The 26,273-nt window shown below is 42.0% G+C and overlaps 1 protein-coding gene and 1 long non-coding RNA gene across 10 annotated transcripts in view; one reads left to right on the forward strand and one right to left on the reverse strand.

Moving 5' to 3' along the window:
- Positions 1–25,098, reverse strand: part of RALGPS2 (Ral GEF with PH domain and SH3 binding motif 2) — a 146,099-nt gene extending 121,001 nt beyond the window's left edge. For 2 of the 7 annotated variants that reach the window (XM_040565022.1, XM_040565016.1), the window contains exon 1: positions 2,663–2,811. The gene's annotated coding sequence lies outside the window, so the exon portion shown is untranslated. Of the gene's footprint in view, positions 1–1,877; positions 2,003–2,662; positions 2,812–8,150; positions 8,210–25,019 lie in introns of those variants that run through there. The other 5 variants (XM_040565019.1, XM_040565018.1, XM_040565017.1 and 2 more) reach the window with 4 other exon arrangements.
- On the forward strand, positions 1,991–21,812 carry LOC121073737. 3 transcript variants are annotated; one of them, XR_005821917.1, is made up of 4 exons: positions 1,991–2,113; positions 8,475–8,547; positions 19,737–19,891; positions 21,035–21,812. It is a non-coding gene; the product is annotated as an uncharacterized LOC121073737 (long non-coding RNA). The 3 variants fall into 3 exon arrangements; XR_005821916.1 differs by lacking the exon at positions 1,991–2,113 and adding an exon at positions 3,033–3,505; XR_005821918.1 differs by lacking the exon at positions 1,991–2,113 and adding an exon at positions 3,033–3,473.
- Positions 25,099–26,273: the final 1,175 nt, after the last annotated feature.

The following is a 26,273-nucleotide window of genomic DNA, read 5'->3' on the forward strand; positions in this document are numbered from 1 at the left end:
CAGCTTTATTTATTGAATGAAAGGAGGAGCCCAAATGACTCAGCTCCAAGGAAGTATAAAGGAAAAGATAAAACCCTAATCTCAATGAAAAGAAAATAAGGAAGAAACTAAGATGGAGGCATGTCTTTATCAATGCAAATCTTTTAATATTCAACGTATGTCAAGCAGAGCATTAGCACACGTAGATCATTAGCTTTCCTGGAGTCTTCAGTCTGTCTTAAGAGTTTAAAATCAAAGTTTACACAATTAGCTGAAGCTAAGAAATTCATCCTGTAGCTTCATGTTTGGTCACTGGTGCTGTGCAGCACCAAGATCAAAAAAAATATCTAAACAGGGATTTTTGATCTACATGGTCACCGGCAAGTCCAGTGCGGAACAGAAAAGATCTCCCCAAAAATTCTCAACAAAGGCAATTTTTATAGGAAAAAAACTGACAGTAAACAGGAAAACCTCGTGAAGAGCGTTTGTTTGTTTTTCCTCCACTAACTGAGGGAGGAATCAAACACAGCTCCTCAACATCCAGGCAAAATGAATTGCGAGTTACGAGTATTTCACAAGGGGGCCAACAGACTCCAAGCGACTGCTGTACATCTTCCACGTGCATTTGCAGACAACTGCTCTTCCCCTACCTCAGACACGCCACACTAGCATTTCTGTGCAGAATAAAGTGCCAGCCTTGCTGGGAAGAATATTTAAGTCCAGACTAGCAGGAGTGTTTCTTTACATACGCTCCAAACTCTAAATACAGATGTCACCAGAGGGCACTCTTTCAATTCAAGCGACCTAGCTTAGCAAACTTCTCAGGAAGACTGCAGGCAGCCCACATGCAGGGATGTGCAGAGGCTGTACAAAGTAGTAATTCTGCTTCTGCAAGACATTTCCCTAAGAAAATACACATAAATCAAATGTAAATATTTATCCCAGAAAAGTGAAGTATTTCTCATAGTAGCCAGAAGCACTGCTAAGACCACAAGCAATAATCAACTTCTGTACTTTCCTCCACCATGCACTTGCTCGTATCTATTCCTTCCAACAGTTTTGGCACCTGTGTGGAGTGTATCAGTTTATGGAAGCAGGACCCAAACCAGTACAGATCATGCAGAGGCGCCCATGGAAGTCCTAGGACTATCATATCATGGTCTAAATTCTGCAGTAATAGAGGAAAAAAACAGACATGCAGAGAAAGCTTACAGAACAGCAAGCAGTAGAGTATCTAATGGTTTCTTAAGATGGCCAAGAATTAGACCATTTGCATGAAGATAATATAAGTGCATCAGCGATGTCAGTTTTCACTCTATGGTCCATGTTTTATTTCTATAGGACTGCTGAGACCTAAAAAAGATTTTTTTTTAAATCCTGTTGAGTTGCAAGCCTGCCAGGTGAAATGTGACCAACCACTAAAAATCACAATAGGTCTATATATAAAAAAGGTTGCAAACCACTTTTCATGTGAATAGAAATATAGTACTAGTGTCCGTTTTGTTTAGAAACAAAACACCAAGAGAATACTACTAAAATCAAGTCTGATGCAGAGGCAGAAAATTCTAAGAAAAAAAATGTGGTGCGTACCATGGCAATTCCCAGTCTTGAAAGAAATTCAGAAAACACAGATCCACAAGACAGCAAGTGACTGTTTATGCACCTATCCCATTTGGAAAAGTCCCCATCTCTTCCATATGCAATAGCAAAGGCCCTTGGTTTAGCACAGCAATAGAAGTGGTGGTGAAAATGAAAAAAAAAAAAAGACCTTTACAAAGGCACCTTTTGTCAGCACGCCGATGTCTCAAATAAACAAGCCCATGCGCAGAATTTCACCAGGCGGTAACTACCGTTAAACACACAGGTGCTTGAAACTATTACCTATCATCATCACTCATCTCGGTTTAAATATATCATCGCTTTTCCAGCATCTGCTGCCAGGAAAGGCCGGCGCCAAACGTTTTTTCTGTCAGATAAACAGCATCTCCCTGTCTCTGCTGCGTGAAGGTGCCGCCTGCCTGCTGGGGGGCACCGTGCTCGGACCGGCCTGGCTCTATGCGAGCACCCCTGACCCCTCACGTCACCGCAACTCCCCCCAGACCCAGGCCACGACCTGCGGGTATCGAGAAAGAAGGTAACGATAATAAAGAAAGAGAGGGGAGAGCCGGCCGGGCTCGCCCCCCCCGCCCCACAGCCCTCCATCTTGCGGCGAGGCCGCCGCCCCACAGCCGCTGACAGGGGAGGGGGCCCCGCCGCCCCCGGCCGCCGGGGGGGGCGGGCGCCTGGCCGCGTGTCTGTCTGTCTGTCTGTCCGCGTGTGTGTCTGTCTGTCCGTGTGTGTGTCCTGTCTGTCCCTGTGTGTGTCCGCGCCCGTTCCCCGAGGGGAGGCAGGCGGCGGGCAGGGGTCGGGGCTCCCAGCACCGCGCCGAGCCGGGGCGCAGCGGAGAGGGGGCCGAGACCCTCCCCGGATCTGGGAGGGGACGGAGCGCCTCCAATCCCCGGCCGGCGGTGCTGCCGGGCCCGCCGCGCCGCCCGCCGGGGGAAAGCCGCCTTTTTCTCCTCCTCCTCCCTAGAGCCGGACAATGAGCCCCGCCGCGGCTCCCCGCGGAGGCGGGCGCCGGCTGCCCGGCCCCCTCCTCCTCCTCCTCCTCCTCCTCCTCCTCCTCCTCCCCGCCGTGCCTCACCTGCGAGCGGGGACGGGACAGGACGAGTGGAACGGCTCCGGCTGCGGGCTCCGCTCCGCTGCCGCCTGCGCCGGCTCCGCGCGGGGGCCCCGCCGCCCGCCCTCGCCCTCACACCGGGGCGGGAGGAGGCGGAGGGAGGGAGGGAGGGAGGGAGGGAGAGAGGGAGAGAGGGGGGGGGGGGGGGGGGGGCGTCCCGTCGCTTCCAACCGCGCATGCGCGCCGAACCCTCCCGCCCCGCCTCCTCGGCCTACCGGGGCGGCGGCGGCGCACGCGCCGCCCTCACCGGCTGGGCCGGGCCGGGCGCAAGCCCCCGCCTCAACCGCCTCCCAACGGCCGGGCGCCGCGCGCGGGTTGCATAGCAACGGGGGGGGCTCGCTGTGAGGGCAGCCGGCTGCTGCGTCCCCCCGCCCGGCCCCGCAGGCGGCTGGAAACTTATTACAGCAATTAACAGCCAGTGTTCACACACGCAGTGCTTCCCAAACGGTGCCCGAACAACGCGTTCGGCCGGCCGTTGCCCCGTTTTCATCCCGTCATGGAATCCAGGCCCTGACTGCCCCCTTCGCGTCCCTGAGGGATGGAGGAGCGACGGCAGCATAGCGTCAAACTCGTTTTGAAGCAGGATACATGAAAGGAAAATAAAATGCCAGATGCCATCCATCCACAGAATTCGGTCTACCACCGACTGGTAGGTCGGTGAATGGAATGGATGTTTTACCAGATTTGGAACCACAATGTCTAACACAGAAATAAAATAAGATTCCAGGAGGATACTGAAATAATAATAAAAACACCTCAGAAAGGGGAAGCAAAGGTAATTTTTCCCCAAGCTATTCTCCTTCAAAGGTAAATTTTTCCTAAACTAATCTCCTTCAAAGGAAAATTTTCCCTAAGCTATTCTCCTTCTCTAAAGCCGGAGACAGACTATTTTGTCTCATAAAACAAGCTTCTTAGGAGTAGTTATAGGCGGATATAGGGGGCCTGGAGACACAAATTGTGAAAGACACTTCACAACTCTTTCATTAAATGCTTCCAAAAAAAATCTATATAGTGGGTTGTGAGGGAAAAAAAAAAAAAAAAAAAAAAAAAGCAATGTCATGGACCACAAACTGAGGCAGATGAAACAGGATTGAAACAGGAGAACAAATGGTCATTCATAACTATGGTGAAAACCCCAAACCATAAGGTGTTTTTAAAATTTTGTGATGGGATGTATGTTTTAAACACCCTTACAAATAATCTAGGAAAAGGGCTGTGCAGAAGGAGACAACACTTGTAGAGGATGCAAGATTACTCACAAGTGTGAGGGCGGACTGAAAAGATATTCAGGGTGACCCAACTGTGTAGGAGGTCAAAACAGTGACAAATGCACTACTGATAAATAATCATCAATAAAACAGAACACATACAACTGAAATAAAGGTATAATAGCTAAAGAAATATGCAGACATCTTAAACAATAGTTCGGTAGCAATCTCTCCTGAGTATATGAACAGAGTCATGCAAACAATGTGCCCAGATATGAAATGGAGAAAAACAGGCAAAACGTTGGATGTCATGCTATCGTTTCATATCAAAAAGGATTTTAAGGAATGAGTGATAAGGAGAAGTGACATGAGGAATAATAGATTTTTTATTAAAGATAAATTTGACAGTGGAACCAAAATGCCCAGTTCCACCTAAGTGCTGAAATGCCATTTTTACATTAAGACCCATGTTTAGTTAGTTGCAGAGTCCTCTATGATTCCTCAGTCTTTTCCAAGATACCACCTTCCAAAATTCAGTTGCCCATTCTATATGCATAGCTGATGTTCCTTATTATTTTCCAGGTGCAGATTTTCCCCATTATATTTAGTATATTTCCCCATTATATTAATATTCCATTTAAAATTCATTATTAGTTGACTCTTGCAGCTGTGCTGTTAAATATTCAAATCACAGGAAGCATCAGAAAGAGAGGAAATGACTAGATGAAAGTATGTGGCAAAATAGTTGATTAGAATGAAGAAAGCTGCTGTCAAAAGTAACAGGAAACCGCTGCCACTTGTGACTGGCAAACTGTTAGGGAATGTGTGCAGATGGCCAAACCCCACCAAACAGGGTTCATTCCAAATGCATGAGGCTGAAAGTTTTGCAGCCTGCAGGACATCACTTTCATCTCAGAGAACAAAATTAGAAATGATATTTACTTATTCATCCTTCCTGCTTATAGGTACTCTTTTGAATAATTATTGACTATAGATCATGGAAGTTATTTTTACGGCAGTTTTATCCCAATTTTTATCAGCAATTACTATTATATAATCTGCTGCTCAACAGAGAAGTACGCTTCTCTGCATGAGTGTAACTAACTTCACTGTGAATAGAAACCCCTCACGCTACGTGGGATATAAACATTTCCTTTTGGAAGTAACAGTTTGCATCTTAACATTATCTACCAACTGAGATGTTGGAAATTTGTCAGATATTTTTGATTTCACAGGTGAAAAACATTTTTCCATTAGGCAACATAAAACGTGTATGCTTCCATATACAAACTTTAATGTGTTTGCAGGAGCACCTGTAATGAAACATTGACACTACAATTTAAAGCACTTGCTATAGTAAATCTCAGTCTGTAAAAATGTCAGCAGATTACAGTGACTGTTTATTATAAGTTCATTAACAGAAGATAGCATAAGCATTTTAGATTAAAAAATTGTAATGTAAGTTACTTAAATGTATTCAGGTTTACTCGTATAGATTGCAATATAAATTATTCAAAAAAAAAAAAAAGGAAAGAGAGAAAAAGCATTTGATTATAACTGATAGCAAATCAAATAGTATTTGATTTTAGCCTATATCCTGCTGCAGGCAAAGCTCTGGGATTATAACTATACATTAATATAAATCAAATTAATTTAGTTACTCGGGAAGCTTGGCTGCAGAAAAGATGCTTCTTAATCTTGTTTTGGTAACTAAAGATTGAAAGAGCATAGCTTACATTTTGGCACCTAGTTAACACTTCATTAATTACTTGGTGCTCAGTAAAGTTCTTCTAAGGTATGGCTACTATCATAAAAAGTCATTAGTTAAACTCAGTTCGATATGAGATGTCCCAACAAAATAATTGCTAAAGCATATAGTTCCCTTTAGGAATGATAAAATATAAGAATATGTTTTCTATGTGTTTTCAATATATTTATATAATATTTCTATGTATTCCAATATAGTAGACAATATTTATATAGCCCGGTAAATCCTATTTTTTATTATTTTTCTTTGGCTAAGTCATTCCATGAGTCCATCTGCACTTAATCACATAGTACTTTAGGGCAAGAGATGCTAAAGAATGAAAATATTGCTAAATTTACTCTAAAATTTACAAGAATAAAATGTTTTGTTTTTCTTTTGGAACCGTGCAGTCATATCTCAAGTCTGCATCACTATGCTTAAGCACTGTTGAGGTATCTGCCACCTGAATTTTGTTACTTCCTGAGTTGGGAGTGCTTACGTATGCAAGACTGACTTATAAATGCCGTGCTTACATTGAACGAGTTAGTATCTGGGTTTCTAGTAAGATATGTAGTCTACAACACTTAACTCATACGTATTCCTGCTTTTTTGATCTGTCATTCTCTCTGGCGTCCCTTGGCATTTGTTTGTAGGTAAAATAGGAGTCAGAACCGGATAAATGTAACATTACTGTGACCATCACCATCCTCCTCTTTCTTTTTGGAGGATGTTTATACTTAATACATAATACGCACATCTTGTCGTCTACCCTTCAGTAAGGAGGATGAGCTTCCTGCTTCAATCGTACAAAACGCAATTTCCAGTGGTTCAGTTAAACTTGAAACTAATTATAAAAAAATATTCTAATGGATAAAAATGTCAGTACCAGAGGAATCTGATTCAAATAGACACTAAGCACCCGATGTTTAGAGTTTTCAGTTGGAGGAAGAAAAACATTACAACGAATTTTTCACTGAAGAGTGTATGTGTGCTTCCCAACTGCTCTAATTCGATACGTTCAACTGATGTGCTAATATTTGCTCGTAAAAGTATCATGATAATGTGAGAACACCTCCTAGGAATACATATCTACTTGTTTCTCAGCTCGAGCAATAATGAAGGGATGAGTGGACTCACAATTACATCACTCTGAACTGGTTCTGGTTATTTTTATTATTTTTAAGATTGCAGCTTTTTAAGGAGATATTCAAGCAGCTGCCTCTAAATTCACCCAAGTGTGTGTGTATACATATATATAAAGTGTATATACGTATATGTACACACACACAGGACTTTAAGAGGACTTCCTCTTTGCAGCTGCAACGCATTTTTTTCCCAGGGTCAGCAAAGGTTCTTCCACGTCTCAGCAGTGACAAAGCCGCACACAGATAACATGTTAGTTCCTCACTGTCTCCCATGCAACTTACAGATTTTTCCACAGGAAGAAGTACATATTTTTTTCCTCTGTTGCCTTCTTACACCCAGATGTAAAATAGTTAGGAACTTGCTTTATGTTAGAGTCCTAAGAGGAGCCATTTGTGACAGGGACAATAGTCCCTGGAAGTATTAGGGAGGGAGCAAGAGGCAAAGAACGGACTGGCAGCACAGAACCTGAATACTGATGTCCTTCTTTTTGTGCTTTCCTAGCATCCCTGTACATCACAGGAGACAGTACGTCATTAGAGACAGTATTGCAAACTGCTTAAGAGAAAGCAATCCCCCCACAATTGTTTTTATGTTGTATAAATATCTATCTAGACGTTTCCCGTAAAGAATGGAGATGCTGGGATGCCTACGTGATTTATACACAGAATGGAAGTAGCACAAACATGATGATTTAGAACAGTTTTAAATGACCATCTGAAGGGGAAAGATCCCAAATATGGACAACAGCAACTGTTAATTGGAACTAGTCATATTTCATACTATGTAAACAAAGTAATGATCACAAGTCTGCCACAAGACTTCAAGAGATTTATCTTCCAGGCTCCCTAATATGGATACATCTGTCCCCTGCTTAAATCCTATGTTCTTGCCATCTGCTCCAACACACTTTTTTTCAGCCTCAAGCAGTGATTAAACAGCTATTTGGAGAAGAAAAAAAGTCTTTTTAAATTTCTTACCAAAAACGTTGACTATAAAAAAAAAAAAAAAAACCATGGCCCCTCTTGGATCTCCATTGATTCTGTATACAAAATGTTATTAGTGAGATGCTTAGCTAAATTTCCAGGTAACGTTTACATTTGACCATACAGTAGGAGACATCACACCCACAGATTCAATGTAGTTTCAACAGAGAGAGTAATAAAGTAGCTGCAGATTAAGTTAATGTCATTTAGTTAATCAGTCAAAATATGATTAAGAGGTTACAATGTGGGCAAATAAAGCAGTTATTAAAGCAGTTCCACTTCAAAAGAAGGAAACTTCCTCGAATTCTTTAGTTGCACCATGAGAAGCTTAGCAAATGATACTCCTTTGAGAAGTGCTGCCTACTTACCCTCTGCACATCCTGGACGTGGTGGAGGGGGGAAGGAAAGGGACATAGCTCTCTCTTTCCTGTACAAGGAGAAACAAGAACAACATTCAGTAGATCCTGTCCTCCTGCCTTCTGGGCAAAACTACAGCCTGCCTGGTCCTCATGTGGTTATGTAAATTAGGGAGCTCTTGATTCCGCATCCATCGTTCACAGCAGACAATGAAGGATCAGTCACTAGCCATCTCTTACTGCTTATTGTGCAGTGCAATGATGATCTGTCGTAAATATAAACATTGAACTGTCCTTTCTCTATGAATATCCTCAAATCTCTCTTTTTTTTTTTAGGTTGTTTCTTTCTTCCTCTATGGAAGAAATTATGAGATTTCACCTCTCCTCATTTCCCTGAGCTTCACAGGAGGTAACTGGACTCAGTACTTATGTTTCTTAGCCTTGCTCTCTTGGCGGTTTACTATGCTTCTGATATGCTCTGCAATTATATTGCTACTGCTTGTAAAGATGGGAAACAGGATTTTTTGCACTGCTTGTTAAACAATGTGATGTCTTTACAGAAGTAATGCACAGCAAGAAAATCTAAAATATCCTTTTCATCCAAAGCTAATAATCCTTGCCTGGAAATATTTGAGTATAATGTCTAGTCGAAAAATAGGTGTAAAGCCATTGAAGACTTTGCCATCCATTAGCGAAGGAGCTTTTCTGTGAAGGATGTGGATGGTCCACCTGTTCAGTTTTAAATTTAGTAAATACCATTGCTTAAATCATTATACAAAAATAGAATAGTTTTATAGCCAGTATTTTCAAAAGAATTTATATAAAACATTCTTGGGGAATATTTCGGGGATAAGTAGAGGAGCAAGACATCACCTTTTGTAGCCTATATGTCTTGTGTTGGAGGGCTTATATGCTGCTAAACTCTTTGATAACATTGGGTAAAGGTTATAGTTATCTCTTTGATAACATCACTGCATGTAAACTGGCTTGTCAGGAGCTGGAGTTAGATGGCCTAAGTATGCTGATGATATGCTCTTATATGAAAATTAGGAAGCACAGGTTATAATACAGTTTAGAGCCTCATTTGGAGCTGAATAAAAGAGGTAGAGATAATGTTTCAGACTCTCAGTTGTTTTCTAGATACTCTATTTTTTCCTGTTATCTCAAGCATTATCAGTCCAGTTCAGTTACAGACACAGGACAACTAGGAAATGCTGAATGTTAGGACTTTGAAAACACTATTCAAGATAATTTATATTAAAAGAAAAAGACAACAACAACATTTAGAAAAACATCTTGAAGGTTTCAATATTCTCTACTAGAAATGTCTGAGAGACCCATATATGAAATCAATCCGAGTTTCTAGATTCAATTCTGTCTTAAGCTGTGAACAATTTCATATCAATATAAATGCTATAGGAAATACTGAGATTTTTCAAAATTTCACTTTATACAGAAAAGAGAATCATGCCACTTCACTGACCTATAATACCACTGCTGACAATCGCATTAGCAATTTATCCAATAGCTTCTGTTAAATGAGAGAGGAGGAAAGCAATAAATATATTCTTAAAGTAAATAAGTCAGTGTCCACGGAGGCAGGCCTGTCTCATAAGAAAAATCTTCTGACACGGAGCACTGTGACTGGAAGGTCTAGTGTTTATAAAGTTGTCTCAGCTGGAGACAGCTGCTGAACTTTTGAAATTTTTGAAGAGATCTTCCTGTATCCACTGGAAAGGCTTTGAAGTACACTCAACAAGCAAATTCCAAAATACAATGGGTGTATTTTAGGCAGCGTTCACCTAAAACTCCTCTCCAGCTACTGCTCTATGCCACCTAATATCAGAAAAAGACACATGCCTGGGACTCAGAGGAATATTACAGTTCAAAAAAAATTGCATATCCATTTTAAATCATCCTTTGAGAGTTGCATGAGAAAATACTTCGCCAACAATTAGTCTAAAGTAATGTAGAATTTGAGTATTTTATTCCGTACTACAGTTTATTATTACATGCTTTTGCCAACACACTATCTGAACACTCTTCAGCACGTTACAAACAACTAAAATTTGACAGATTTTATTGTCTTTGTTCTTTCGCTGGAGGAGAGCTGTAAATAAGCTAGCTTGTTTGTTACACTCTGTCTTTTAGATATAGCTACAGATGCTTTAGTTTTCACTAGAGAAGGTAAAATTGAGTGAGAAATTAGCAAGTTCCACAACAGTCTTTAATTCTGACAGGAGTTCTTTCTGAGGTCTCACCTTGGCCTCTTCTGTCTCCCACACAGATGGAATTCACCGCCTGAGGTAGAAACCTCCTTTGTGTCTAAGGAGCGTTGTAAATTTTGCTTCCAGAACTGATATTCTCATATAGAAATATTGAGCTTAGTAACCTCAGTTTAGGACTAACACTTTTAATATGATGTAATTCTCTGCATTACCTTACTGCAGAATAAGTTTGATGTACTTGCTTTGCCCATACTGCATTTATTTTTTTAATAGTTGGCATTTAAGAGACACTATTCATTACACTGTTGCTTGTCATAAGTAACAGTTCCCATTCTTTCAGCCTGATAATTTCAAGATAAGGTCCAAATTTCCTTTCAGGGAGAAGGTTGCCAGAAAGAATGCATGTTGTACTAGGGATTGCCAAATAACTATACACGTACAATTAATAATTCATGAACCCTGGAGAGCATTCGGGTACCAAACAGCCAATGGTGCTAGAAATAGCAGGGTAACAGGATGACGTTTGGGGCTGTCTGTGCAGGTCAAGACATCATGTCAAGGAAAAAAAGAGGTTGCAGAGAACAGCCAAGACACACATACTACTTTGGTGAGTGTGCTTGTATGATAGGGAATAAGGAGGAAGGAACAGGAGATGCCATTGCGGGGGTGGAAACTACTAAGTTTCTCATATCTGGGCAATCATGACTTCTACACACTATCAAAGCAAACTGAATTTGGGAAATCCTGTCTAAAGCAAGAGCATCTCAGGTGGCTTTTATGGAGATAAGAGCAGCATGATGAAATGCAAGAATTTGGGGGGGATTTTAGAAGATGGACTTAAAATCAAACATGTATGGACCTCAATTACGGGCACAGTCCAATAAAAGTGGTACACAATACTAGTGCTGTATAACTAAACAGGGATACAGAAAACATAGAAAATATAAACAGTACTTTCAGCAGTAGATTCTTAGCTTAAATACTATTGTACATGTTGGCTTCTGGCTTAAAAAAATATTAAATAAAAGAGGATTAGGAGGAAGAACCTAGAAGAACCACAAGAGCAATGCCCTAAAAGAAGACTGTAAAACAAGAGAAACTAAAACTCGTGTATACAAGTGCTTTGATCTACAAATGGGAATGAGACACAAATGTCTCATCTGCATAGTCATCTTCATCACCCAGTGAAGCCAGCAGGGCAATGCACTCAAGGGTACACAGACATCACATGACAGTTTCCACTCCAAAGATGAGAAAGTGCACAATGCTTTCAGCAGCATACAGTATTACAGATCTCCTATAGCAGCATCGTGGGCCAGCTGTGGAAAAGGCATCACGTGTGTCTTCAGGAAAACTTACTCCCCACCTGCCCATACCACCATAATTCCCCCAGTCAAGGCCTGGTTCTCCCCAGTCCAGCTGTGCTCTGCTTTCTGCAGGCCAGCATGGCAGCAAAGCTCCTCTGCTTCCACGGCAGCTTCCCAGCTTGACAGAGGCTGAGACCAGCAGCGGGGTGTGAAGACTTTCATCTTACCTCTTGGGAAGAGAGGTCAGGCAGCATGAATCCTAAAGGAAACCTCACTACATCCCTATACAGCAGGCGCACAAAGCTGAAGCTGGGAAGCAGATGAACACATCTCAGTACCTGTCACAAAGTGTGAGAAAGAGAAAACACCCTTGCCAAATGAAAAGACAATAGAATTTTGCATTAACTCTCCCCAGGTGCATGTTAATGCAATGTTCCACTTCTTTGGCTCCGGAACTCTGCGCTCTAGGACAAATAGTTGGGCAAAACGAAACAAATAGCTTAAAAGATTTTTATTTTTAAGGATTAGATGTGCATGTATATAACCAACATGCTGACAGAGAGAACAACTGCAAGCATTAGTGTCAGGGATGCTTTGCAGCATAACTGATCACTGACAGGAGAAATTTCTCTCCTTTATATATTTGCATATCGTTCAGGTACACTGCCTTCTGCTGAACGCATTAAATATAGGCTACTGCTGGAGATGGAGAAGGTCCTCAAGAATAACAGTCCTTGGTTCTGTTCTTTGTTTTTTACTACCAGTTATTTATAGTATATTATTAAAAGTCAGACTGTACTGATTTTGTTTGTGACCAGAGGGAACAAATGCGCATATGTGAGGTTTATGTCAATGTGTGTTTGGAAAAAGGACCTTAAGAAAGGATCTTAAGAAAAGTTCTTCTGTTTCTCCTTTGTATTGTTGAATCCTATTTGAGTTAAGTGCTTGTGGTTTGGATTCACACAGGGGGAAACATCTTTAAAGACCTTTCCATTTCAATTTAATCCATTTCCTCTGATGGTTCCTTCTATTCTATTAAGTAACTAGAGCCAGGTATTTAAGCCAATTGCTGCACAATGAGCCATAAGAAAGGCAGCAGGTTGGATGGATGATTATAAGGCAGCAGGTTTGAAGTACGCTGACAGGATATTACCCAGTTTGGCAGCTCTTATCTGTCAAAGCAGCAGAACAGAATGAGGGCAATTAGACTACTAGCTGGTTTACTGACCTGTAGAATAAAGGAATAAAAATGCCAGAGTGTGATAAAGCAGGCAACACTTGCAATACAATAAAGGACGTGCAATAATAGCAATAAGAACATCCTTAAAAAAACCCATGATTTCTACTTCTGTTTTGTTAGTAAAAATTCAAGGGAGAGAAGCCACCAACAGCTGGGCAGAGTAGAGCTTGCTTTTCAGGAAAATCACAGGGCCAGATCTTGCCTCCTACATCTGCACATGTTTTCTGCCTTCAGGCCCATGGAAAGGGTGCCAGGAAAATTAATTGGCAGAGGACCGTATTATCTCTCTGCATAGTTCCCATGTAGTGTCTCAGAGAAGACCATGTGGCTAGGGAGCTGGACAGGAAAAGCAGCCTGCTGGGGAAAACGTCCTTGACTCCCACGATCCCAGAAGATATGGCCAGTTTCAGTGGACATCTCACTGATCTGAGGCGATCTGAAGAACTGTGTCACTAAGATTTCCTTCTAGTAGCTGAAAAGCAGGGATGATTTGGTTGTCAGGTTTTTTACATCCTGTGTAGTTTCTGGGCATAAGCGTGAATGCTGATGTAATGACAGCTTGCTTAAACTACCAAAGCAACAGGTCACTGTTTGAATGCTAGGTCATTAAGCCTGCAGCTGCCTAAAAATACTGTAGCAGAGGATTTGAGTTGGAAAAAAGGAACCAGGGACATTATAAAGTCCTGGCTTGCTCCCACTCAACCCACTCCCTCCCCTGTCACTTGCCCCTCCCCTACCTTTCAGGAGCTTCCAGGCTCTTGGTACCCAGGAGAGGGACGTTATGTCTTTAGGAGTTGCGGATCCCCAACTTTCATATATATGAACAGAAAGCTATGATCTGGCCTGCTGATTTACAGAAGAGATGTCAGACTACTGTCCTCTCAGTTTCCCATTAAGTAATGCACATCTTCTTCTTCTTGTCCAGTGGAACATCCCACAAAGTAGGAAAAAACATTCTGGAGCTTGCATTGATAAATTACTGAAAAGTGCCTCTCCAGTTTGGGTCTGCCAGGCATGTAGAAGGGTCAGAGCCTTCAAAATCCTCAGCCCCTCAGGTCTTGGGGAATTCTGCATCACTTCCATTAAGAGTCAGTGGAGTCCTCTCCCCTCCTCCACCATTTCCTGCTCCCTCCGCTGTCTTTACCACTCCTGCAGCACGGCTCAGTAAGAAACTGTACTGCTGTTAGCTCCCTCCCATATGGCTATGCACTAATCCCCCCTCCTACACATTCATGCAAAGTGGGAGAAACTATAGATGTAGAAGAAATCCTTCACTGAGCAGCCGCCTGCTATCTAGGTTACATCTGGCAATTAAAAGGTGCAAAAGAATCATGCTAAGCAGCATTACTGCTTTCCTCCCTCTTCCTTGCAACATCTGCAGAGCTTCCAAGTATCCTGAATTTGCAAAGCGAGATTTTGAGGGGAGTATTAAAAATAGAGCTTGTAATCACCTTTCTTCTCCATTTACAATCTCAAGTATTTTCCACAGGATTTTTAATTATTATTTTTGCTCCCTTTGTCTGTTTGGTCAAAGACGAATCAACCCTGGAATTTACTGAAAGATGAAGGGATGGGAAAAAGAAAAAACAGTGAAATTGTATCAGGCAGTAACTTTCTGGAAAAAACCCTCTGCCCCTGTCTATTTACACGGATGCTTTTTTTGCATCCTAAGAAAGCATGTCAAGAAACACGCCATTTGTCAGGAGCTTGCGATAGCAAGGCTGTCAGCTCACTGCCTAGCAACTCGCACTGCATCGGGATATCCTGGCATTACATACGCTGCCACGTCGCATTGCTTAGTGCTCACTGCCTTGAACCGTCTCACTTGCTGCTCTGTTACATCAGGGTCCTCGCCTGGGAGACACTGAGCTGCCTTTCTGGTTGGCTGGCCCAATGAGCTCAGGTAATGGCATCAGTAGGAAAAACAATATAAGGGTTTATCTAGGTATCAGATTTACTAACCACCAAAGTCACAATGGGTTTACACAGGATTTCACATTAAATAGAAACTCAGCATCGGCGTAGCATGGACATCAGGCTCCTTGAAATGTCAGCAAGCATTTTGAAACTTACTTCTAACAGACAGTTAGGAAAATAAAGCTATGATCTTCAAAGTAGAAAAAAAAAAACAAAAACATATAAATAAACTTTTTTTACTTACCCACACAACAGCAGCTTGGTTGTGTGATTTGGTGATTAAGTGAGGTGAATAACATTTAGACTGACGTGCCTGGGTAGAAAATCTGAGCTTCTAGCCTCAACAGTCAAGTCACATGGGATTTAGGCTGATGGGATGACTGTCTGTCATCTTGCAGGTGATGGCTTCCCCTCCCAGGTCATTCTGTCCTCCAAAACTTCTGTTGTAATACAGAGGAACAGGAGGGACAAAACTGAGGATCACAATCCTATATTATTTAAAAACCTTTAAGAACACATAAAAAACGCCTTGACTTCAACTCACTAAATAACAGCCAGACCTCAGAGGTCACAAGAATGCTGATTTTGCAAGTGAAGGTCTTTGAAAAACTCACTGTGCTGTTTCAACACAGCTGTGTTAGGGCCTTGGATTCCCACAATACAAGCATTTCAATGAGATTTTTAACTGTGACAAACAGCTAACGCTTTTTTTTTTGTGTGTGTGTGTGTAGGTCAGGGGTTCTGAACCACGGTTTTTAACATAAACCGAGATATGACAAGTAAAAAGCATAATACGTGATACTACAGAGGTCTTCTCTCAACTGCCTCTTTCACAAGACATGATAATCAAGAAATACACTCTAAGCTTTTGGCTTTTATGTATGTATACAACTCAGAATTGTCTCAGCTCATGTACCTTTTCAATTGCTTGCACATTCCTATACAAATATACAGAACGTTTCAAAATGCAAGTCTTAATGCAATCATTGTAGCTAAGGACGTTATTGCGTACCAACAACTGGAAAACAAATCTCCATTAGAGGAGTCTGACAGAGGAAAAAAACAAAACAAAACAAAAAACCATAGTTAAAACCAATAAAGGATTATGGTGTAGAGCAGTCCCGATGCACAGGAGGTGAGTGTTTAGAGCAGAAGAGCCAAGCAGTCACTGCCAACCACTCTGCTGATCACCTCCGTCACAACAGGGATTTTGCTGGTTACAGCACAACTGGCTCCACGTACATACTAGACAACCAGATAGAAGAGGCAAATGATCTAGTTAATGCCCACAAAGGTCTATAAATGACCCTCAGATGTGATCAGTAATTTTTTCATCACTAAAAAATTAAAGCTCTCCCAAAGAACACATGAAATCAGTCTCAGTGAGTCTCATTCATGTTTCCTTCTAGTGTGTGCATCTGGAGCAGTATCAGTAGTGATCAAGGCATAAAATATCTGAAACAAGTGGCAAATCCTGTGCATCAGAGCAGAAGATTGTCTGAATACATTTCTCCATTGTACCTAACATAGTATATACTGCAATAGGACATGGAAAAGCTAGATGATTTTTTTCAGGAGCCCAAAGCCCATAGAATCTAAATTAGAAGGAATTCTATTCCACATTAGTCCTTTGGGATTACCCAAATATATACAGAAACGCTTACTTATTTTCTCAATAGGCATTTGATATTCTTGGAACATTACCAGCTCTGTAAATTCTAAATTTTGCATTACTTTCCTGAAGCCTACTTATCCTAGAGTATGCTAAAAGCATTTGCACGATGCAGGAAATTATTACTGTAAGTGTGATTCTTATGCTTAACCTTGACTAGAAAAATATTGCAAATGTAGTAGTGCATGTTCTTTAGTCTATTGGAGCATGCCACATTTAACACTACATTACTTACCTGATTTTTTTATTGCAATACTTCTAGACAAAAACTAATGTTAATCGTTGCTTCTCCTCTCAGTACATTGCAAGTACATTCATATAAGCAGCACTTGTATGGTATTGTGCTGTGGCACTTCTGGAAGACACACACGGACGTAAACACACCACCAGTTGCAGTTCCTCTATAAGCTGTCACCAACCATGTTATTTTTATCAGCTTTATTTGCATCTAGGGGTGGCGTGGTACAAATAAGGGAGGCAGATATACTTGAAACACTCAAATAAAAAACCAAGGATTATCCAGGACAATGCATAATCATTTGCCAGAAAATAAATGCAGAGAGTACTTGGACTCTAACAAAACCGTCTCACGGATCACTCATAATCATTGTGCTGACCCATTAATTTCCAGTTCCATAAAAGTTGCTAGTTTTTGAGCTTGTTCGTTAAACGGGTCAACACAAATTGGTACATCTCAAATTTGACGCAGCATTTTCCATGGGCAGCCCATCATGCTGTCCCTCCTCCACAGCCTCCCCCATCCCTGCTCAGAGAGCAGGCTGGGCACTGGGAGGGATTTCTCTGGGCCTCAGAACACCTGGGCATCGCAGCGCCTTGCTGCTAAGACCCAAGGCACAGCAAAAGTCCAGTGGCTGCTTGGTGTGCCTGTTTGGACGCCCCAGGCTCACCCCACAGGACTGCCACGGGCCGGCCATCCCCCCAAGGGCGGAGAGGCCCGCCAGCATAACTTGATTCCCTGTGCAGCAGACAGCAGATTGGACCCCGGAGCAAATCACAGCTGTTTTAGCTGCAGCTGGCCCAGGGGATCTGCAGAATGCAGCACCACGCCAGCCATGCCCTTTTCTCTGCCTGCCCTTCCCTGTGTTGGGGCAGAAGTAAGGTAATTCCCAGCTTTCTGCACGTCTGTACCCTTTCCAGGGCTCTCTGACACCTGGGAAATCCTTTTACAGCCACATGGCTTTTGAACCGCTTGGTGTTGTCCTGCAGTGCTGGGGGTCTCAGGGCAGGGTTACCCCTGCCAAGCTCCAGTTCCCATTGCTCACCTTTCCAGGTGGCTAGCTGCTAGCCTGGCTGCAAACGGGAAACATCTACACACGATGACAAAGAACCAAGGCTGGGATATCTGCTGCGGTCTGGAAAGCAATGTGACTCTACTTGTGACTGGCACAGGAACGACAGCACCAGCCTGTGCTAAAGTGCTGTGCTAGTGTTTAAGAGATCAGACAAAGCTTTATTCCTGAGCACAGGCTCATGTGTAACACCAAGCTTTGGAGGCGAGCCTGGGCTTAAATGCATGCCCAGACCTGTGCTTAACAGAGTGCAAGCCCAGCTATGTGACTCCAGCAGGGTCAGGACGCGGCTATTAAGACTACCAAACCTCCCTGTAAAAACAGCCAACAACCTCTGGCTTCTTATTTTAGTGTTACCTAACAGAAAAAGGCAGCATACGCCTTTGACAGCCTCTGCAGCTTTTGTTTTGTGAAGCTACAAATTTTCCAGGATTGCCACAAAATGTCATCAGGGAAGAGGAATACAAATATCCTTAAGTCATGCAACAGTAAGGACCCATACTCCTTGCTGTTTTACCAAGCAAGCGCACATCTGAAATCTTGTGCCCTTGCTTACTCCAACTGTTAACATGGCTAACAGCTCAGATTTAGAAGGAATTCCCTACATTTTTTTCTTCCCGTCTCTGAGTGCTTCATCTAGCTCAGGTTTCAGAGGTAACTGACTCTTAGAGATTTCCCAGGATCTATTCAGTTCTTGAAGAATCCAGACAACTGGGACAACACCACGTTTAACCTAGCGAGAAGGGAACAGAGTGGATTTTATACTATGTGGGTCACTCCTGTGAGTTTCCCAGTTTGGATTAACCCAGATTTCAATGATTGCTTTCTTATTACAGAGAAAAGTAAGTGCAAATCATGAATAGTAACAAAAAATTGCTCTATCTAATTTCTCCTGTATATTTAAATCAATAAAGCTTCACAAAGTTTAGGTTCAAATAGCTGGGATCCATAAAGACAGAAAAACAACAAAGCATCCCTAAGCCTGATCCAGAAGTAGTCTTCCCTGGAGTTTTGTCCATCATTGCTTGGCTCAAAATCATGGCAGGTGGTGGGTCTGACAGCTTCTGACAGGGGATAATCTCTGTTAGAAGCACAAGGATTTCTTAATTGCATAAGTCTTTTCTGAAAAATAAACTATAAATGTTTTAAACAAAAAGTAGATAAAAAAAATTGAAGATGGAAATACAGAATCATAACACAGCAAGATTAGCCCTTAACCCACAGGATCCTATTAGTCCCTTTTTAACTCTGCTATGCAAGTGCAATTACAAATAGCCTCAGAAGATGTGCAGAGGCTCAAGGAACAAAACGGATTTTTGATTTGCAAAAATGGATTTTTGTTTGGCTAGTTCTGTATTTGCTATGCATTCTAATCTGGGCCCATTGCTTATAGGAGATAAATGTAATTTCATATAAAAGCTGCATAAACTAAATAATGTCTGTGTTTGTACAGAGGAATTATCTGTTCACTGATGTGAAGTGAAATGAACAATTTGTCATTAACTACTTGCTGATTTTTTACATTTTTGAACACGTAAACAAAGCGCACTTGTTTATCCAACCTGAGATAATGCAAGTCACCTCCCTCATGTTCGAGGCCTAAACTGCTGGCTGCATGCCCTTTATGTGAGAAAGAGAACAACCCAAAAAATATCGTAGAAGAGATGAGAGAGGAATTTGATGAGATGGGTTATCTAGAAGTGATGAGGCTGTAAGACGGATAATACTTCAGTACTATTTTCTTGTTTACTGGGCATTTTTTAGTATCACTATTTTAAAAGCATAATTTATGTTCCTTACACATTAATATCTTATAACTATTCACTTTTTCACCTTTCTTAACATAAATTAAAGTTGCTTGAGGTGCTTAAAGTACCATGTGTCCTGAAAGACATCATACAATGCTATATTCTTTTTGACACAGATCCTGCCACACAGACTTGAGGACAAACTGTGACTGCAACTGAGGCAAGGAACACAGGCAAGCTGGGCACTGCTACGAACAGTGCACATTCGGTGGCTGCGGCAATTTCATACAGCAGTATTTAACAAGAACGAAGGGAGCTATGGTGTTTCTAGGTAAAAACACATACCAAGATATGAAGGCAGAATGTACGGGTAGCTAAATAGAGGGAAAAGTTTAACTTGCAGCAGATGTAAAAAAGATCGTAGCACAAGGAGAGGGATCAGGACAAGGGACTCAGTGTCATGCCTGCCAAAAGCAAGCAATTTGCAGTAATGCATTGCACTCACAACAAATTGGAAAGGAATTTAAGACCAAAACAAATGCATGAGCATACAGTCAGAAAATGCTCTATTTATGGTACATAACATTTTTGTAGGGTATTTAAAATGTTTACAAAGTAGAAGAGCAAAAAAATTGCTTTTTAGCTATGTAAATAAATGAACAGAAACGAACTGAAATATAGCTACTGAAATGGAATGCGGAGTAATTACATCAAGGATATAAAAATATTACTGGGGGGCCTACTTTAAAATTAAAAAAAAAGGCCTAACGCTCTTTCAAATGTGAGCATGTGGCAAGGCACACTCCTAAGAGCAGATGTACCTCCACAGGATTTGTAACAGCAGAACAAAAAGTCCCATATGTGCTTGGGTTAAAAAGCATTCCCCAGATAAAAATGATCAAACTGGTATACAAACCTGTCTACAAAAGAGGATGCAAGAAGATAATCCTAAGGAATTTGATTAAGTGCTTAATAGTCTGCAATGCATTCAGAAGGTAATTAACACAGGTACCAGTGTATTTATGCAAACCCTGTTAGCACAGAAAATTAATCTAAGGGATGAAGTTGATCAAATGCTAAAATGAGATGTCATTGAGACAATATTGATATTTACTGGATGAATAAACTGTACAGTTCCTGTAAAAATGTAGTAAAAAATGTTCACAGTACCACTACAATAAGCCACCAGTACTGAGTGCTAATTCATGGGGCCAATAAAGAATACGGTGGAGAAACTAAAATTTGCACCCCACAACTCCCTTTCTAGAAACTTAAAAAAAAAAGCATTTCAGAAGAATGCTTCCCTACTGTTCAGAAAAACTATCAAGAAGCTGCAAAAGCACATGTCAGCTGTGAAATACAGGAGCTTCTAATGGCTTATGACGTTCCCATAGGTAAAATCCAAAAGCTGCAGGAAAAAGATTTTTTTGTTTTTATTTAGCAATATGACTCAATACTATTGTAGTCTTTCCAGAACCACAACAGTATGACAAACTCAGGAATGAAATATAAAATGGCTGAAGGCTTATTGAGTATGGAAAAATAACTCCTGATGGAGCTGTGGATTGTACTGTTTAGGTAATGGAGCAAGGGTAAAAAAAGAACCCTCTGTGATGCGCTCATCTACCCCACTGAAAAGAATGTCTCCTTCTCTACAAGGACAGAGATGGAACAATAGGAGTTGGCCTACCTGCTTAACATGGTCTGTCTCCACACTCCATTTGTATTTGAGATCTAACTAGTCACAGTCATTGTGCCATCCCCTTTTTATTTAAAGAATAAAAGCTTACTACACTGGTACCACTCCCAACACCAGGCTTTGTTTGGCTAATTATTCACTCAGTATACATACAAACTTCATATGACTGGGATGTTTTGGAATGAAAAATGTGACTTGTCAACCCCTGATCTCTGTAAAACTGATGCAGATCATCAGAATATGAGTCTACCGTGTCCTGTGAGGTGCTCCCAACTACTTCGCCATGAGATGTGCTGCTCTTGTAGATATGGATGCAGAGTGAGGAAGGCATGCAGCTTCTATTTTGTTAATAAGTGGTTTGGTAATATGTAATTTGATGGCTTATTTTTCAGACCACAACAGTCCCACTGTCCACAAAGCTCAAAAGGAACAGTAACAAAGATCCTCTGGAAAAATCAGGAAAATAAATACCACATAAGGCAGACCAATTAATTTGCCTTCTATACACACATTCTACTGCTATACGCTGAAGAGCATACAGCATACAGCTGAATTGAGCATTTTAAGAACATAGGTTTCACTTTAAAAGCATCTTTCTTTGGCCTAAATATTAATGACATGTTTTATAAACAGACAGTTTTGCTTTTAATGTTATTACTGTCACTAGACACCAACACATGCACCCGACATTGCCAAAACTCTTCTTTTCAACTTGGCCTCAGGTTATAAACAGTAGTCTTAAATATAACAATAATACGCTCCTCGAAAGCAATTTTAAGACCTACGGTCCACACTGTCAGCCTAAAGGGAGAGGAGGGAATAAGAACGAAAGAGAGAAATATTCCAGTAATAAAAGCTACAGCAGATAGATGGCAAAGCAATGCTGCACTCCAACTCTTTAAAGCTGTGTGTGTCACGATCTATTCATGTTGTAATATCACACAAACTTTCTGTAGGCTAACAGGCCGTTTGTGTCTCACAAAGTATGAGTATGTATGGGAGTATATGCCTCAAGAAGTTTCTTTTTCTTCAGTACTGAAAGCACAGAAAAATAATTTTGAGGAAGTGTTTTAGAATGCTTGCTCTGGAAAATTACTATCAGAAACTAAGCAAATCCATGCCAGAACACAGCCCTGAGGAATTACAATATCCCTCGAGCAAATGGAGAAGACAAAGATGACCCTGCATGTCACTGCAGACTACCAACACCAGTACATAGACCAGCGGACACCTCAGCAGCGTGTTTGTGGAAAGTGTCGGCGATCGGTCAGGCCCTGAGCAGTCATGTGTAATAAAGCTCATCTGTTATGGGTACCTACCTGTGTGGCACAGCTAGACACAGACAGCGTTTTCTTCTTGCTAAAAACTTTCTTCCCCTCTCTAAAATGACAAAAGTATAACTTTGCCTGACCTATTTTTCGTCCTTATTCATTCCGTGGAAATCTTGCAAAGCTGACACCTAATTTCCAGGTGCTGTTGCTTAGCTTCCTAAATTATTATGAGTGTAATAATTATCCCTTTTCATCATCACATAGGACAGGCAATAGATGCAAAGACTACAATCACATCACCACCCTCCTATCTGAGGCATGTTTATGATATCAAAGATCCCTCTACCACTGTCAATCAATAAGCTGTACTACACAGATGCGTTTTATGTCATGAGCTAATTGTACTAGCAGAGACCCAGGGTAAGCACAAAAATTACAGGGAAATATGGACCAAAATCCAGAGTGTCTGATAGGGTAGCCACCATAGCTAATTGGTCTCCTTTCTCGAGTGACAAGTGATAGGATGTGAGGAAATGGCCTCAGGGTGTGCCAGGGGAGGTGCAGATCGAACATTAGGAAGAATTTCTTCACACAGAGGGTGGACAAGCACTGGAACAGGCTGCCCAGGGCAGTGGGGGAGCCCCCATCACTGGAAGTATTTAAGAGATGTGTGGACGTGGCAATCAGGGATCTGGCTTAGTGATGGGACTCTACAGGTCAGGTTGATGGTTGGGCTTGATGATCTGGAAGGTCTTTTCCAGCCTAGGTGATTCTATGATGATTCTCTGTTTTGGTTAGTGCATTCAAGAGTGGTGCCAGGTAGAGATAGAAGTCTTCAATGAACGGGTGCACCATGGGTGCTGGTCCTGACAAGGGTTTAGAAAGAAGGAATGAGATGAGCACAGATGTAAGACTGGTGATGGAGAGTGCCAGGGCACTACTGAGTAACAGGAAAATTTCAAGCATCTTGTAAATGTTCTGGATGATTTCAAATGAGAAAACAAGGGTTTTTCCATGCCACAGTATCTTCACAGCTATACTTGTACTAGCAAAGCTATGTCAGCAAGGTTTCCTATTAGCAACACAACCAACAGAAAGAGCTTTTCTGCTGACTGAACTGTCCCATCTCTCAAGTCCAATGAAAGACATCCTCATCTAGCTTTTTTGGCTGAGTGGACTGAAGATTTTCTGACTCACCATTGTCCATCAGCGTCTGCCAGCTGTGAGTTACCCAGCTGGGCCCACAAAGGAAATTCTGTGAGTGTTTTCATGTTCTTTGACCAAAGCTGCTAAACATTTTCATCATCACTTTAAATCACTCCACTGGACATTGCCTAAAGTGGGCCAGGCGCAGTACCTTCTGCTTGCAAATGAAAGGGGCTGCAGCCTCCATGTGAAGAGCAATAACAAGCCTCAAGTGGGCAGTATGTTCTTCCATAGTCACAGCTGTTTGCAATGTAATTGTCTTTTAGTGGCCTGAACAACATGAATAGAGGTAACAAGAGCATGTGCTGGTCAACAGTGGTACATCTACACCTGTAACTTCTTCTGACACAGTTATGCCATCAGACCTTTGTAGTACCTAAGCTTGAAGCCATGGCCCCTGCTGGATTTGGCTGTATCTGCTGAAGAGGTTTTTGCTCTCAGAGCTGTGAGGCATAGAGATGTTCAGCCACCATAAATAAATCCAATAGGGATCATTAAATGGAGCTCCTCACTAGGGGAATTCACATCTCAGGAAGCTCAGCTCACTGGTGTTATAATCTGCTTGCCCAGGGGTGATCTGTGGCAGCCACAGGACAGAAAACCCACCAGGCTGCCTTGGCTGTACATCAGCCCCCACGAGGGGCAATGAGGGCAAGTGGGGCCAGAAACCTCTTAAATTACCATTGTACACATGGCCAGATTTCAAGAGACTAGGCTCTAGTCTGATCCAGCTGTGGGAAAAGCAGGCGTTTAGCAAAACACTGAGAAGATAAATCAGAATGATACAGGGAGCCTGGCTGCAGGTGGAAAACAGGGCGCTGGAGCCCAGCTAAGCGGGACGGGACAAAGACCAACTAATGAGCACCAAGTGATCTGGACAACTGCTTTCACCCCCTCCTGCTGCCCTGTCCATCTGCTGGAACTTGGTTTCAAAACAAGTCCTGTTTCCCTTATGTCTGATCCAAACTCCCATCTTGTGGATCTGCTGCTGTCACTCAGAATCATTTACAACAGAAAAGCTGAACTGAGAAACAAGGAAAACTTATTATTTAACACACACATTCTTCACCCTGATACATTTCTTTCAGCTATTTTCCCTTGACTCCTTCAGGTTTGAGTTTTATGGCTGGTTTACTGTAGCCATTTAAAGACAACGAAGATTTTGTATGACTGCCTAACCACAAATTCATCCCAAGTCCTGGTGGTGTCTGACATTTCAGCCCAAACAACCGCACGCTGTTGGAGAACCCCCACCCCAGCCCCCGTGAAGCACACTCACTGACCTCCCCTTCCAGCAGAACGAGGTCAGCAGGATAACGAGCTCTCCAGATCGATCTGTAAACAGCCTGATTCACAATTTTTCTCTACGAAAGAGGAGGAAGTTATGAAAGGAGCAGCTTGGACAAAAAGGGCTTCAGCTCCACCCAGTGGTAATGAAAAGCTTTTCAAGCCATCCCTCTGGGTACCTGCTCTGGCCTCTCTGAGCTGATGTACTGGAGGGAGAGCTCTGCTCAACCGCCGCTACTACGGCGTCAGCTGCTACAGGCCTGAGCGGTGATCTTGCCTTGCTTGCCTGGCCCTTCAACGATTAACCTCGGGGTTAATCGTTGCTCTGATTCTCTATGTCAGCCATCGCTGTCCTCTTTGGTATCCGCAAATTTTGAACGTTTCACCAGCCATCTCCCAAATTGCCAGCTGGCTGGGCAAGCACCATGACCCCATGTGGGCCCCTTCTCTCACAGCAGTGATTTTAGGAGTGACTATGGCATGAAACTGCTCTTTTCTATCATCTATGCATTTTTACTTCCCCCCCCCCCCCCCCCCCCCCCCCCCCCCCCCCCGATGAGGCACCACCTTCTGACATTAACTCTTGAAACTACTTTCAGAACTGGGGATACTTTTAAGGCAGGTTTTTCTCGTCTGAGTTTTCAAGAACAGAATGGCTCTCTAAAAGAACGCTACATTTCGAATGACAGGGACCTTGAGAAATTTAAAGCCAGCAGCAGCTCTGTTAGTTGGCCAATAATTAAATAGTTCGCATCTGACCTAATTAATGCTCAAATACACATCAGCAACTCTCAGGCACTAGGGCATAAATTTCTGACAATGTGAAGGTCAGGCAGACACCCTCACCTCATCCACCCCCAAAAACCTCAGTACTGCCATCAGTTAGATGCATTATGCTTTTTGGCCAGCATTGAAGCATTAATTTGTGACCTTTGGGAGGAGGTTCTAGACTAGATGGACTATGTATAGTTGTCAAATGTTGAAAATCTTTATCCTATTTCTAATCACTTTTCTTGTTCTTCCTACCTGCCCCAGGTATTCTTTCTGAATCTTTTGAATGGTGCGTGTATTGTGTATTTACCATTTTATTACCCCCATGTAAGTATCATTACTGTGGCTACATTTACATTTCAAAGTATTGAGCCTGTAGCATTTGTCCGCGGGGTTTGAGATCGTAATTAGACGCAGTGCCTAATTTTCAGCTAAATAGCTCAAAACGTATGCAAAGTCAGAAATATATTTTAAACCAA

The sequence above is a fragment of the Cygnus olor genome, chromosome 8, assembly GCF_009769625.2.
Source record: "Cygnus olor isolate bCygOlo1 chromosome 8, bCygOlo1.pri.v2, whole genome shotgun sequence".
NCBI lineage: Eukaryota > Metazoa > Chordata > Aves > Anseriformes > Anatidae > Cygnus > Cygnus olor.